This window comes from Netta rufina (assembly GCF_964035555.1).
Source record: "Netta rufina genome assembly, chromosome: Z".
NCBI lineage: Eukaryota > Metazoa > Chordata > Aves > Anseriformes > Anatidae > Netta > Netta rufina.
The window spans coordinates 69,488,200-69,500,400 of record NC_140126.1 but is presented as its reverse complement, the minus strand read 5'-3'; positions in this window follow the sequence as shown (position 1 = coordinate 69,500,400).

The following is a 12,201-nucleotide window of genomic DNA, read 5'->3' as shown; positions in this document are numbered from 1 at the left end:
GCCCACAGATAATCTCACGGCCGTGTCTGGCAGAGGGAGGGCATCCCTGCAGGGGCCCCACGAGAGGCCCCTGGGCAGGCAGCGGGTTTTCCAGTGTCTGCCTCTCAGGGTCACCATCTGTGGCTGACTGGTTGCCTCTGTGAGAAAAACATCAAAGAATTTTCTTCAGACAGGCTCTTCTGTGAAGCTGTTTTACTCGCAATTGCAATGCTGGGTGTCCTGTCAATCAGCAGCACATTTTAGTAAACAAATCCTAACCTTTTATTCCCTATTCCCCGACGCCTGATCACCTCCCCTGTTTCCTCACTGGCTGGGTACTGCAGGTTCACAAGCTCCTCGACGCTCCTCTATGCCATATATGTACAGTTTTTCTTTTTTTTTTCAACCCTTTAATTTCTCCTTTCTTATGTTTTGCGAACTTGTGATCTTTGTTTCACTCTTCTCTCACTGCTCATCCTGTTTTTCTGAAGCTTCCACCTTATTTTGGAACAGTGGGGCACTTCTCCTTGGTACGACTACCCAACTGCCTTGGAATACAGGAAAATAATTCCCTACTGCAAAAACACAGCTTTAGTGTGCCTCACGCCTCCTCTAGCGGATTTGTTACTGCAGGTGTTCACAAAAGACAGCAGTGGGGTTGAGAGGTCTCTATTTCATCTGATTAGAAGCCTCAGGCCTCCTGAACTGCCTTACAGGGCACGACAGAGCACAGGATAGCTTCTGGTCTCAGAGGTGTACAGAGGCCTTCTTTCCACCGAAATACCAGCAATGGTGAAGGGAGTTTATAAAGGCAAGCCACACACATTTTGCTGAGGGGAGAAGCAGCCTTCACATCAGGAGGGATGCTTCCCAGAGGTGCGCTCAGCTATCTGCATTTAAAAAGAGGTGATTCATTGCAAACATCTTCCTTGTGATCCCTTATCTCTGGCAGGAAGTAACTTTAATGAAGTTTCTTGTGTATTCAAATGACGTGTAAAATCTGCTTCCTAAGCCTGGGTGGCCTGGAGGTGGGTTACCTCCCCACCTGTTTTGCTAAGGGATGATCAGGGACTCTCATTTTGCTGCTTGCAAAACCCACTTACTTTTACCTTCCATATGCACAGCTCCATCCTGCAGCCCTGTAGCTGTCATGACTTCCTCCCAACACAGACACAAACCAGTGCTTGCAATCCTGCAGCTGAATCATAGGTCTCTTCTTTGGCAGCTGTCCACAACTCATTTCATTTTATGAATGTTAATAGACTTTCAGACCTGACACCGCTGGAAGTGTAAATTAAAGCCAGTCTTTTCTCCTGGCAGATGACCTGCAGGCTGACCTGCTGTATCACTTGTTTCTCCCTGTTTCCTAAAGGACTAACTCAGCTCTTCAGGAATGACTTCTATATAATATTCTATATTTTACTATGAAAAATATCATACACAGATCATCTCAGTGTACAACATCTCTGTGAACCACTAAACACGGTCCCACGCATCAAAGCAATGCACAGAGATAAATATCATGCCGTTCAGCAGCTCTGCTGCCTGGCTTCTCCTGCCTGTGTGACAGTGGCTTCAGCTAATACCTGTGAAAATACATACGTAAAGATTACACAGTAGTGGCTGAGCAAGTTGCTGCAGGCATCAAGTGGGCTGGGAGCTTCCCAGGTAGCTCTTAAACCCTCGAGCAGCAGAGGGAAGACCAATCCCTCACAGCTTACAGCTAGATACTGGGTCATTCTCTGGAAACAAATACTCGCAATAGCTGAGAGCAGCCCTCAGTCAGTCACCCACGAGTGAGAACAATTGTTGCTAGAGGCTTAACTTCCACCACCCAGTCCTTGTCGTTTTGGCCTTTGTTGTGTCTCCCTGTGCTGGTGAAGATTGACCCTGACAGTACTAGGCTGACTGTACCAATAGCAAAATGCAGATTATTTTTGCAGTTTCCCTCAGGATGCTGTTGCAAGGTTTTTGTTCTGTGTGTCTCGGTTCAACTGGCACTTTTTTTTTTTTTTTCAAGCCTTATCATTTCAGTGTACAACAGCATGAATCAGGTAGCCATTTCGTGTTTTGGTGTTGCTTATACTGCTTCTGAAGGCAGATTGCAGGGAAAGCTACCTGGCAGATGGCCTGCGTTCCTCTTTGCTACCTACCAAGCTGTTCAGCCGCGTTCTCATCCAGTTCTGGGAGGTGTTGAGAATCCCTCACTGGAAGTGAAAATCAGTTTTGTTGCCCAAAGTCCATCACAAGCTTCAACAGCACATCAGAGTCAGGAAAAAGAAAACTTTTGCTTGGTGCTGTGCAACCTGTGTATATATAGGTTAATCTTCCCTTTCATTTAAAATAAACAAACAAATAAATAATGCTTTAGTCTTCCAAATCAAAATAGGGAAAATTAAAATAAGGACAAAAATAAAGGTTTCAGAATCAGTAAACCAGTCAATCTTTAACATAATTCTCTCTCTCTCTCTCTCTTTTTTTTTTCTTTCTTTCTTTCTTTTTTTTTTTTTTTTTTTTTAAAAATTGGTAGTAGCCTTTTGTTACACCCCTATAGATTCTGAATATCAGATTTTTTTTTATTATGATGTATTGATAAATATTTTCTTTCTACTCACTCTCTAAAAATTTGGGGCAATACTCCATTCTGAAGAGGCACCCTCAGTAACCCTATTATTGTGTAAATCAGTCAATGACTCCATTAGTAACTGCATTCAAAAAAGTACAGGCAGTATAGGATTTATCCTGACATTTGTCACCGAAATAACTTGCCTAATTTCATTCTGAGCATGCAAAGCTGAAGCAAATAAACCTAATCATCTTAGCACGGGAAGGGATCTGGCAGAGAAGTAGAAGCAGCGGCTGTACCAGTTCCATTTTTTCCTGGAAGCGAGTGGGAACAAGCCATCGCAGAAGGGAAGGACACCACCACCACCAGGCACACGCAGGGGCACACAGGCATCCAAGGGCCACGCAGCACTCCTGCAGAAGCCGAATAACAGCTTGCCAGAAGTGGGGGCTTCCAAACGAAGCGGACAAACTTCAAAGTGGTATGTAAAACACTGCCTGGTCAGCCGAAGGGTTCCTGCTGCTGCTCATCCACGTAGCTGTCACCTCCTCCAGCCAGTTCCAGAGAAAACCCAGACTGGGAACGCCTCCACTGGGAAAGGCTGACATCTTCAGCCTTCTGGCCCATGCAGGAACCTGTTCTCGAAAGGCACATTTTATTTATAAGGAATTGCTTGACAGGTCAGCTTGCAGAACAGTAATTTTGTAGATCAAAGGGAAGAGCAGGGAAACGTGCCAGCAATCAGAATGGCTGGCTAATGAATTATGTGGTATTCTAATAAAAAGGTCAAATGGAAATTGTGGGAATATGTCCTAAGCTGACTGCAGTGCTTATCTGAACTTCAAAAAAATAATACAACCAAAAAATATTCCAAAATGAGAGTATAAGCCGAGCAAGTTGAAAGAAGATCTGTTTAGAAATTCAAGAAAAGAGAAATTCAAGAGAAAGTGAGAAACCTTTTTTTGTTAGAATAAACATAAGGACAACCCCAGCACAATAATAATAATAACAAATACTAGCAGGATTGTGTCAAATATAAAACGAAATGATTTATTTTGGGGAAAAGGAAGTCAGTTAATAAGTCACAATGAAATACAGCAAAAGAAGACAGTCGTGATGCTAAGGTTTGAGCAACTAATTTAAAACAAGGAGGAAAAACAAAACAAAACAAAACAAAACAAAAAAAAAACACAGGAGAATCTGGTAAGAGATTTTTCTTTGTTACCTAGCAGATGCTAGAGGATTATCAACTGTTACCCCTCATTAAGCCGAAGGGAGCCTGCATCCAGGGGCTGTGATTGCAGCAGAAAGCTGCCTCAGGCTGTGCCCTGACACCCATCAGACGCCCGGCGGCCCCGAGCCCTGCCCGTGGGGACATGGTGGCCACCGCCAGCACCTGGCAGCCTTTTTCCCTTCCAGGTGATGGATACGAGGTATCCGCAGACTCTGCTGTGATGCCCTGCAAGTAGACAAGTTTTCTTCAGAAGCAGCCAGCGTGTTTTTGTCCGGCTCGTGTTTTATAACAGGGAGCAGCCCTCAGTATGTCTTCGTTGCTAGTCTCCTGCTGCTGGTGCCGAGAAGTTTTGCAGAAGACAAAGCAGCTGAGATAGGGCAGCTTCCCCTGGCGTCCCCACCACTCAAAATCCATAGGGTCTGCAGACGGACAGACGGATGGACCCACTGCCAGCCTCCCTCCCGTGGTGCTGGCCTGTGGCTAGAGAGGGAGCTGCCACGGAGCAAGGACACCAAGGGTGAGCCTGTGCGCCTTCCTCTGCTCTATTGTTTTTACAACAGCAGCTAAAAAAAAGTATCTGGCACCTTGAGGTGTGCTGTAATTTGCACAGTAGCAAATCTCCAAATAGTTTGGTAAATAAATGGGGAACAGTAATTATAACAAGAGACCAAAATACGGATGGCTAGAAAAATGTGCGACTAAGCCAAGTGTCAAGTGTAATTTCTTCGTTCTGTTTGATGTCTTAATGATGCACCTTTTAGAAGTTTTTGTTTTCAGGAGAGCCAGCAAGCCCATATCAAACCAAAGCAAAAAGTGGCAACAAAGCCATTATCTTATTCTTCAAAGTGAAGCTTTTTTAATAAGGCTGTAATAAATTAACAGTACGTACAACTACCACGGGAGCTAAGCTGACAAAAAAAAAAAGCAAAACTTCACTAAATAACATATTGACTAAGGTGCAGCCTCCCCCTTTTACATTCATATGCACAGTCATATAAAGAACTGCAGGGCCAAGGTAAACAAGGCGATTAATTAAAAAGACTCCTTCTGCCACATTCTTCCTCCACTTGATATGCTGAGGCTAGCTCCAGACAAGGTCAGATCACCTATGCCAAGCAGAAGGTTTGCTGTTTCTATTTCCCACTGTCTTTAAAGGTGCAACACTCTTTCTGCTGCCTAAAATTCTTCTGTACAATTGTGGATTTCGCAGGCGTTTAATTACTGTAAATTATTTTAAAGCTACCTGAAGCACGAGGTTACAGGTGGCTGTTTTTGCAGACCAGGTTATACACAAATTATAACCTGTGCTGCCTCGTTGCTCTGGGTCTCCATGTCCCTTTTTTTCAGAAACCCCCCACGAGCTGCTGCTGTCGTGCACGTGGATGTTGACAATGGGATGTGCAAGGGCTGAGGCAGAAGCAGCATTCAGAGAGGGTGAAAACCTGCACTGAAGGGGGACCAGATTTCAGCACCTGTTGTGATGTCAGTAGAAGGGACGTGATATAACCAGGTGTTTGGTTTTGTTAGTGATATGCCAGAAAAGCCATTTCAAAGCAGGTACAAATGGGTAGCTCTGTTTCAGGGAGACTGTGCAAAGCTGGCATGCAAGGTGGCCTGTGAGGGGGAGACAACACGGCCAGGTTTCATTTCCAGCTCTGCCCTGTGACCTTGGGCAATTCTTTCTGTGCCTGTTCCTCTAGCCTGTTTTACCTCACTACATTGTGAATCCTCGGGTCAGGCCCCTTCCCCCTCTGGTTTTAGGAGAGCTCTCTGTGAAAAATGGCCCATATTCCTAGTGAAGGGTAAGATGCTGAAGGAATAATGCTCATCTGTATCATCGGAAAGAAAAAAAAAAAAAAAGGAAACTTATAGAAAAGGAAAAATCAAGGCACTGCATGTTACAAGTTTTCCAAAGCTTTAAAGGAAGGTTTGCAGCTTCAAGGGCATGTACACGTCCAAGGAAACATGCTTAATAATTAATAACAGTCAGCAGGGCGGCCACAGCTCTCTTGTGCCTGCTGCTCCATACAACTAATTACAGAAATAAGTCACAGCAGGGTATGCATTAGGCAGTTATTGGTGCCCACATCCAGTGTGCTGCTGGGGAGCTTGCTGGAGGTTGAATACCTCTCCAATCACCTGAGAAATACTTCAGGAGCCTCAAAGCATGCATCCCCCTGCGTGTCAATGTCACCAGGATAAGGCTCTTCCATGTCACAGCTTATTTTCTGTAACTTTTTGCTGGCAGTTCTGACGTCTGGAAGAAAGGGAGGATCACACTGCATGCCTGCCCACGGCGTACAGGTCTGCAGGGTTTTTATAGTGGAATCCCTTTAGCTTGGGTGGGTGAACTGCATCACAGGCACACGATGAATATTTTGTATGCCTGGGTTGTATTTTAACACCTTGAGGTTCAGTAAGGTCCTTCCCTTAATTTCAGTGATAGCTTGAGCTACTTTTGCCTCCAAATGTTTAAAACTCATGCCTTGGGGCCCAGTTTAGGCTTTAAACCTGCAGAGAGAACTGCCACCCAATTTTCTCTCTCTGTCTTTGTCTAAGAGATACAGACATTTAATTTTATACTGAAAAGAAGACACAGATGGCTGAGGGGAAAAGTGGAGGAGCAGAAGTTCCCTCCCCTGCATCCTTCAACCACTGTGACTTTTATACGGATACGAGTATCTGACCATGCCTCAATGTCATGCTGGAAGATCAATGCAGAGCAGCATTGCCAAGAAAAACAGCACATCTGTTTGTCCTAGCGCTTTTCATACAGATAACTGAGCTCCAACAGTAACATTCAGAGCATTCCTACAGCCTCTGTAAAAAAATAAAATAAAATAAAATAAAATAAAATAAAATAAAATAAAATAAAATAAAATAAAATAAAATAAAATAAAATAAAATAAAATAAAATAAAATAAAATAAAATAAAATAAAATAAATGAGACTTGTACTAGCACTGGAAACATATGTACATGCCTCTGGCAAAGGTAGACACACCTGTCTGGGGTGCTCTGCTGCAAGACACTGCTAAAACTGGTTCGGTTTCCTTCTGGGAAGTTGGCAGGAGTTAGACAAAAGGAGGAATTAGCAATCTGCACTGAGGCATTCTTGCTCCTGTTCAAGGTTACATTAGCAGGAATTAACGAGGGTGCTCGCGACACCTCGGTTCTGTCTTTGCTCAGCAGCCTGCTGCAGAGAGGCGAGGCACAGACCATCCCGGAGCTCCCATCTGCCTGAAACGAGCTGCTTCCGTACCTACAGAAACAGAGGCTGGCTACGTGTTCGGTCCTGTTCGAAGTCTTGGCATTTAATATTCTTCAAAACTGTATTCCTGTTAGAAAAGTTTTTAATAGTTCTGTCTTAACGACCTCTGGTGGGATTTTTTTCAACAAGGATTTTCTCTTATGTTGTTCGCTTGAAAAGTAGTACTGCTGTGAGGATTTCAAGTGATTTGAAGTGATCTAGTTTATTTATTTATTTATTTTTCAGTATGGTTTGATTTACACAAAAACTATTTTCCTTTGTACCAAGTGGAATGGTGAAACTGAAGATAGGTTTCCATGCAACTTGTTAAGGCACTTCTTCAGGATGTGCTTGGGGGGGCTGGCACAGTCAGTAAAATAGACGAAATGCTTTAAAAGATAATTTGTGGTAGCATCCAAAACTTAAATCCTTCCCATCTGTGTTCTCAATACACACTTTGCATTTTCCTTTAACAGCATTGAGTATGTCTAATAAATTATGGAGACACTGTCCTTTGTGACAGCAATGAAGCAAAGACATGAGTAACCAGCTGAAATAGTTTCTCTCTGTCTCCCTTAGTTTACAACTCTGCTACCTTTTATTTAGCCTTTTTTAAAAAAATAAAAAATAAAAAAATCAGAATACAGAATCTATCAGAATACGGCAAGCCACTGCTTTATGCTACTCACTTTCTTCCTTCTGACAGCAAAGGGCTCTTGGTGTTTTGCCACACGTTATAACTGAGATGAGGTACAGATCATACTCATTGCCTGAACACTTCATGGTATCTGTCAAATGATAACTGAACTTAAAAACAGCGGAGCATACATACTCACCAGATTTTCCTTCTCTGAGCTTTCAGGAAGAAAGAACACCAAGCGATGCTACAAGGTGCGAAGAAGAGACTGATTGCTGCAGCTCCTTGACTAAGATTCCCAGTCTTCATACTTCTTTGGAAGGAGCAGGAACACAAGTCTAAAGGGAAGTGGCTGGTCATTCCTCTAGCCTGGCTTACAAGCTGTTTACCTCTGATACACTAAAGGTTGGGTCCCACTGAGCCTGCTGCTGAGTAAACAGAGCGTGTATCACTAGCCCTGCCCCGAATTATGTGCATCCTAATGAGAAGGCAAGCAAGAGGGTAAGTACCTGTGAGAGCAGAGCGACAAGGCAGCCATTTAACAGCAGGTTAAATGGTAACTGATTTACAGGTTATGACTGACAAATGACGACCGCCCTTTGATTGCCTTCTCAGAGGCACCTTATAATCCACGGAGAAGTGGTTAGCAACCTACAACAGCACTTGAACACCCACAGGTCTATGGGGCCAGATAAGATCCACCCAAGGGTACTGAAGGAGCTAGTGGAAGTGCTCGCCGAGCCACTTTCCATCGTTTCTCAGCAGTCCTGGCTACCAGGGGAGGTCCCAGCTGACTGGAAGTTAGCAAATGTGATGCCCATCTACAGGAAGGGCTGGGAGAAGGACCCAGGGAACTACAGGCCTCTCGGTCTAACCTTGGTGCCGGGGAAGATTATGGAGCAGATCATCTTGAGTGCCATCACTGGAGGGAAGGGATGCCATCAGAGGGACCTGGACGGGCTTGAGAGGTGGACCAGTGTGAACCTCATGGAGTTCAACAGGGCCAAGTGCAAGGCGCTGCACCTGGGTCAGAGCAATGCCAAGCACAGACACAGGGCGGGTGGAGAATGGACTGAGAGCAGCCCTGAGGGGAAGGGGTTGGGGTGTTGGTGGATGTGAAGCTCAACACGAGCGTGTGCTGGCAGCCCAGAAAGCCAGCCGTACCCTGGGCTGCACCAAAAGCAGTGTGGCCACCAGGGCGAGGGAGTTGGGGTTGTTCAGCCTGGAGAAGAGAAGGCTCTGAGGAGACCTCACAGCGGCCTTCCCGTAGCTAAGGGGCCTACAGGAAAGGTGGGGAGGGATGCTTTGTCAGGGAGGGGACTGATAGGACAAGGGGTTGTGGCTTTAAACTGAAAGATGTAAGGAAGAAATTCTTCCCCCAGAGGGTGGTGAGGCCCTGGCACAGGCTGCCCAGAGGAGCTGTGGCTGCCCCATCCCTGGAGGTGCTCAAGGCCAGGCTGGATGGGGCTGGGGGCAGCCTGGGCTGGGAGGAAGTGTTCAGCTTTGGGCTCCTCACCACAGGAAGGACATCGAGTTGTGGGGACACGTTTAGAAACAGGGAAGGTTTGGACTGAGTGTCTTGAAGAATTTCTTCATGGGAAGGGTGTTTAGGTGTTGGAATGGGCTGCCCAGGGAGGTGGTGGAGTTCCCCTCACTGGAAGTATTTAAGAGACTTGTGGGCATGGCACTAAGGGACATGATTTAGTGGTAGACATGTAGAGTTAGGGGGATGGTTGGACTTGATGGTCTTGAAGGTCTTTTCCAACCCAAATGATTCCATGGTTCTGACTTCCCTTGCTGAGCACTTCACTGTCTATGAAAAGATTCACCCACAGAGGCACAGTCTTTTGTAAGTAAGTAAGTAAGAGAAAAGGTTGACTTACGATTTCTCACAACTAAAGGGGAGAAAACTGAGTGTCTGAGGAAGAACAAGGGGAATGAAAAGGCATTCTCCTAACAGCCAGGCCAAATCTGTGTTGGACGGCTCCTGCCCCCCATGATCACCTTGCCCCCTGCCAGATTGTCACCTTCCCTAGTAGGTCGTGACTTTGTAAGACTGGATTTCAACAGAATTGGCAAAAGCAATTTTCTTAAATAAGAAGGGGGAGACATCTTTTGTATTATTTTCTAGTTACACCTAGATGGCAAACAAACAAACAAAAAACCCTGAATTTCTCATGCTTATTTTGCAGTTTTCTTGTTCATCTAACTGTAACTAAAATAAATTAGAAGAGAGCAATTAATGAAAATACTGTGTTTTCATGTAGGTAGATGTAGCCAAGTAAATCTGAGAGGAATATGGATGGTTTGCTCAACAGAGGGGAAAGAGGTTAGGGTAAAGTCAATCAGGAGAGCCCATGTACAGTTTGGTGTGTAGTTTGTGGGTAGCTTGCTAAGACTAGAATCTTAAGTGTATTTAGGCCTGTAAAAATGCAATTGGAAAGTTATGTCTCCATGAGTACCCTCTCAGAAATTCTGTACACCCACGGGGAACTGTTTGTAGCCACACTTCATCAGCGTACACAAGTAAATGTCAGTGTGAACTCTGAACTCTTTGGTTCCAAATAATTCCAAATAGCTGCAGAATAAAGTTGAGTGTAGGCAGGTAATACGTAGATGTTGCATGCAAAAAGCAACATTGTACAGTTACAGACGTTCCAGATGTCCAGAAATCTAACACAGAGCAGATGTTCACATGGCTAAGATTTCTCACCCAGTGATGCACATATTGGTACATTTGGTTACTTACAAAGTTGAAGTGAGATAATGTTTCTGCATCTGTTGTGAAAGAAATTCCATCCATGCAGGTGGAATTGTGGTTTGTAAAATATAACGTGGGAGTAAATTCTAAAATCACGCTGGAGCATCCTTAAAGACAATCAGCTAACAAATAACAAATGTAAAACAAATGAGTCATAAATGTGATGTTGCTCAAGACTGATCAAAGGCTTGAAGGGAACAACACGGACATGAAAGAATCCTGTGGCAAGAAAATCGAAATGGGAGGCTGCCTACCAGAAATACATAATTAGGATATTTGGGAGGTAAAAAAGTAGAACGTGTAAGCTTGCAAGACCTCTAACATAAAGATGTGCGACAATTTACTAGAGTTGTACTAATGAGGATTTTGTACTAATGAGAATTTTGGTCCTACTTTAAGCCCATCAGTAACACTGGAAGAGTGTCAAGCAAAAATTGTACGGAGAAAAAAAGCTGTCGTACGGTAATGATATGCCAGTACAATAATTATCCTCTAATAGGGCACCGTGCGAGTTCCGTTTCCCTGGCACTTCCAAACACATTACAAATAAATAAATAAATACATAAATAAATAAATAAATAAACAAACAGGCGTTTACCGCTAGAGGGTACTGTTATGTCAAGCTGCAGTGGAAAGGCACCTGGAGGTAGTAACAGCTCTATTGTACACGTGTTATGTCAAGCCGTAACAAAAAGGCACCTGGAGGAGGTAACAAATCTATTATGCTCGTGCGGTGCTCTTGCTGCATAAAAGTACAAAAGCTTCTTTCTGGAAAAGATGTGATCGTTTCTCCATTGTTAGGCACAGCAGTGGCCTCAGTTCAAGAAAACTTGACACAAGAGAAAACTTTGATGTCATGACTTCGAGAAAAACAGCACTCCAAAGAGAGAGGGCAGCTCTCTGCACTGAGAGTGACAAATCTTCATACAATTTGTTTGTAACTTCACTGAACTGAATAGATCCTGTACCAGAAATCCAGGTCACAGAATGTCAAGATGTGAGTACAATAAATTATGCCCTGTATTGAAAAGTGGATGGCTAAAATTGTTAAGGCAGGAGAAAAAAAAAAAAAAAAAAAAAAAAAAGAAGTTTATCTTCAGTCAACAACCAAATCAACTAAGAAACCCTCGGCCAAATGCTCTTCAACATTCGGAGTTTCATTAGTGCTACCCGAATTATGAGAATGTCAAGATATTCTTGTTAGCTGCATAATAGCACAAGCGCTGTTCAAATGCAAAGCAAACCATGACATCAAACCTCCTCTGTCTGGAGGAAACGCTTTGGATAATACTCGCTGAGCATTTCCAGGCACATTTTACGAGTCTGGTTGAGAGCAGGCCGCAGTTTCACATGCATGCACAGATCAGCCACCTGATGAGCCGTGACTCACTGCACACACACCCAGGATTCTCACCTGCTGAGTCCTGGGAGGAGGGCAGTGAAAATGACTAAGAAGTAGGTCTCTCCATACTCACTGGGTGGATCCTAGCCAATTTTCTTTTCCTGTTGCAGGACGAGGAGAGTCTCAGAAGAGACAGGTGCGACATGCAGTGTTTTATTGGCCAGGAAAGCCAGTTGTGTACAGAGGTGAAGCCGCAGGTCCTGCTCTTAGTCTCAGCCTGTCTTTCCTCTCCTGACCTGTATGACTCAAATGGCTCCCACTGAGCTTAAAACTGGATTTGGGGACGTCCCAAGGGTTCCCCCTGAACTGTCCCCTGCCCTCTGTTTACTTTAGGAACAGAACTGGTCTCACTGGGAGGTGGAATTTCGTAGGT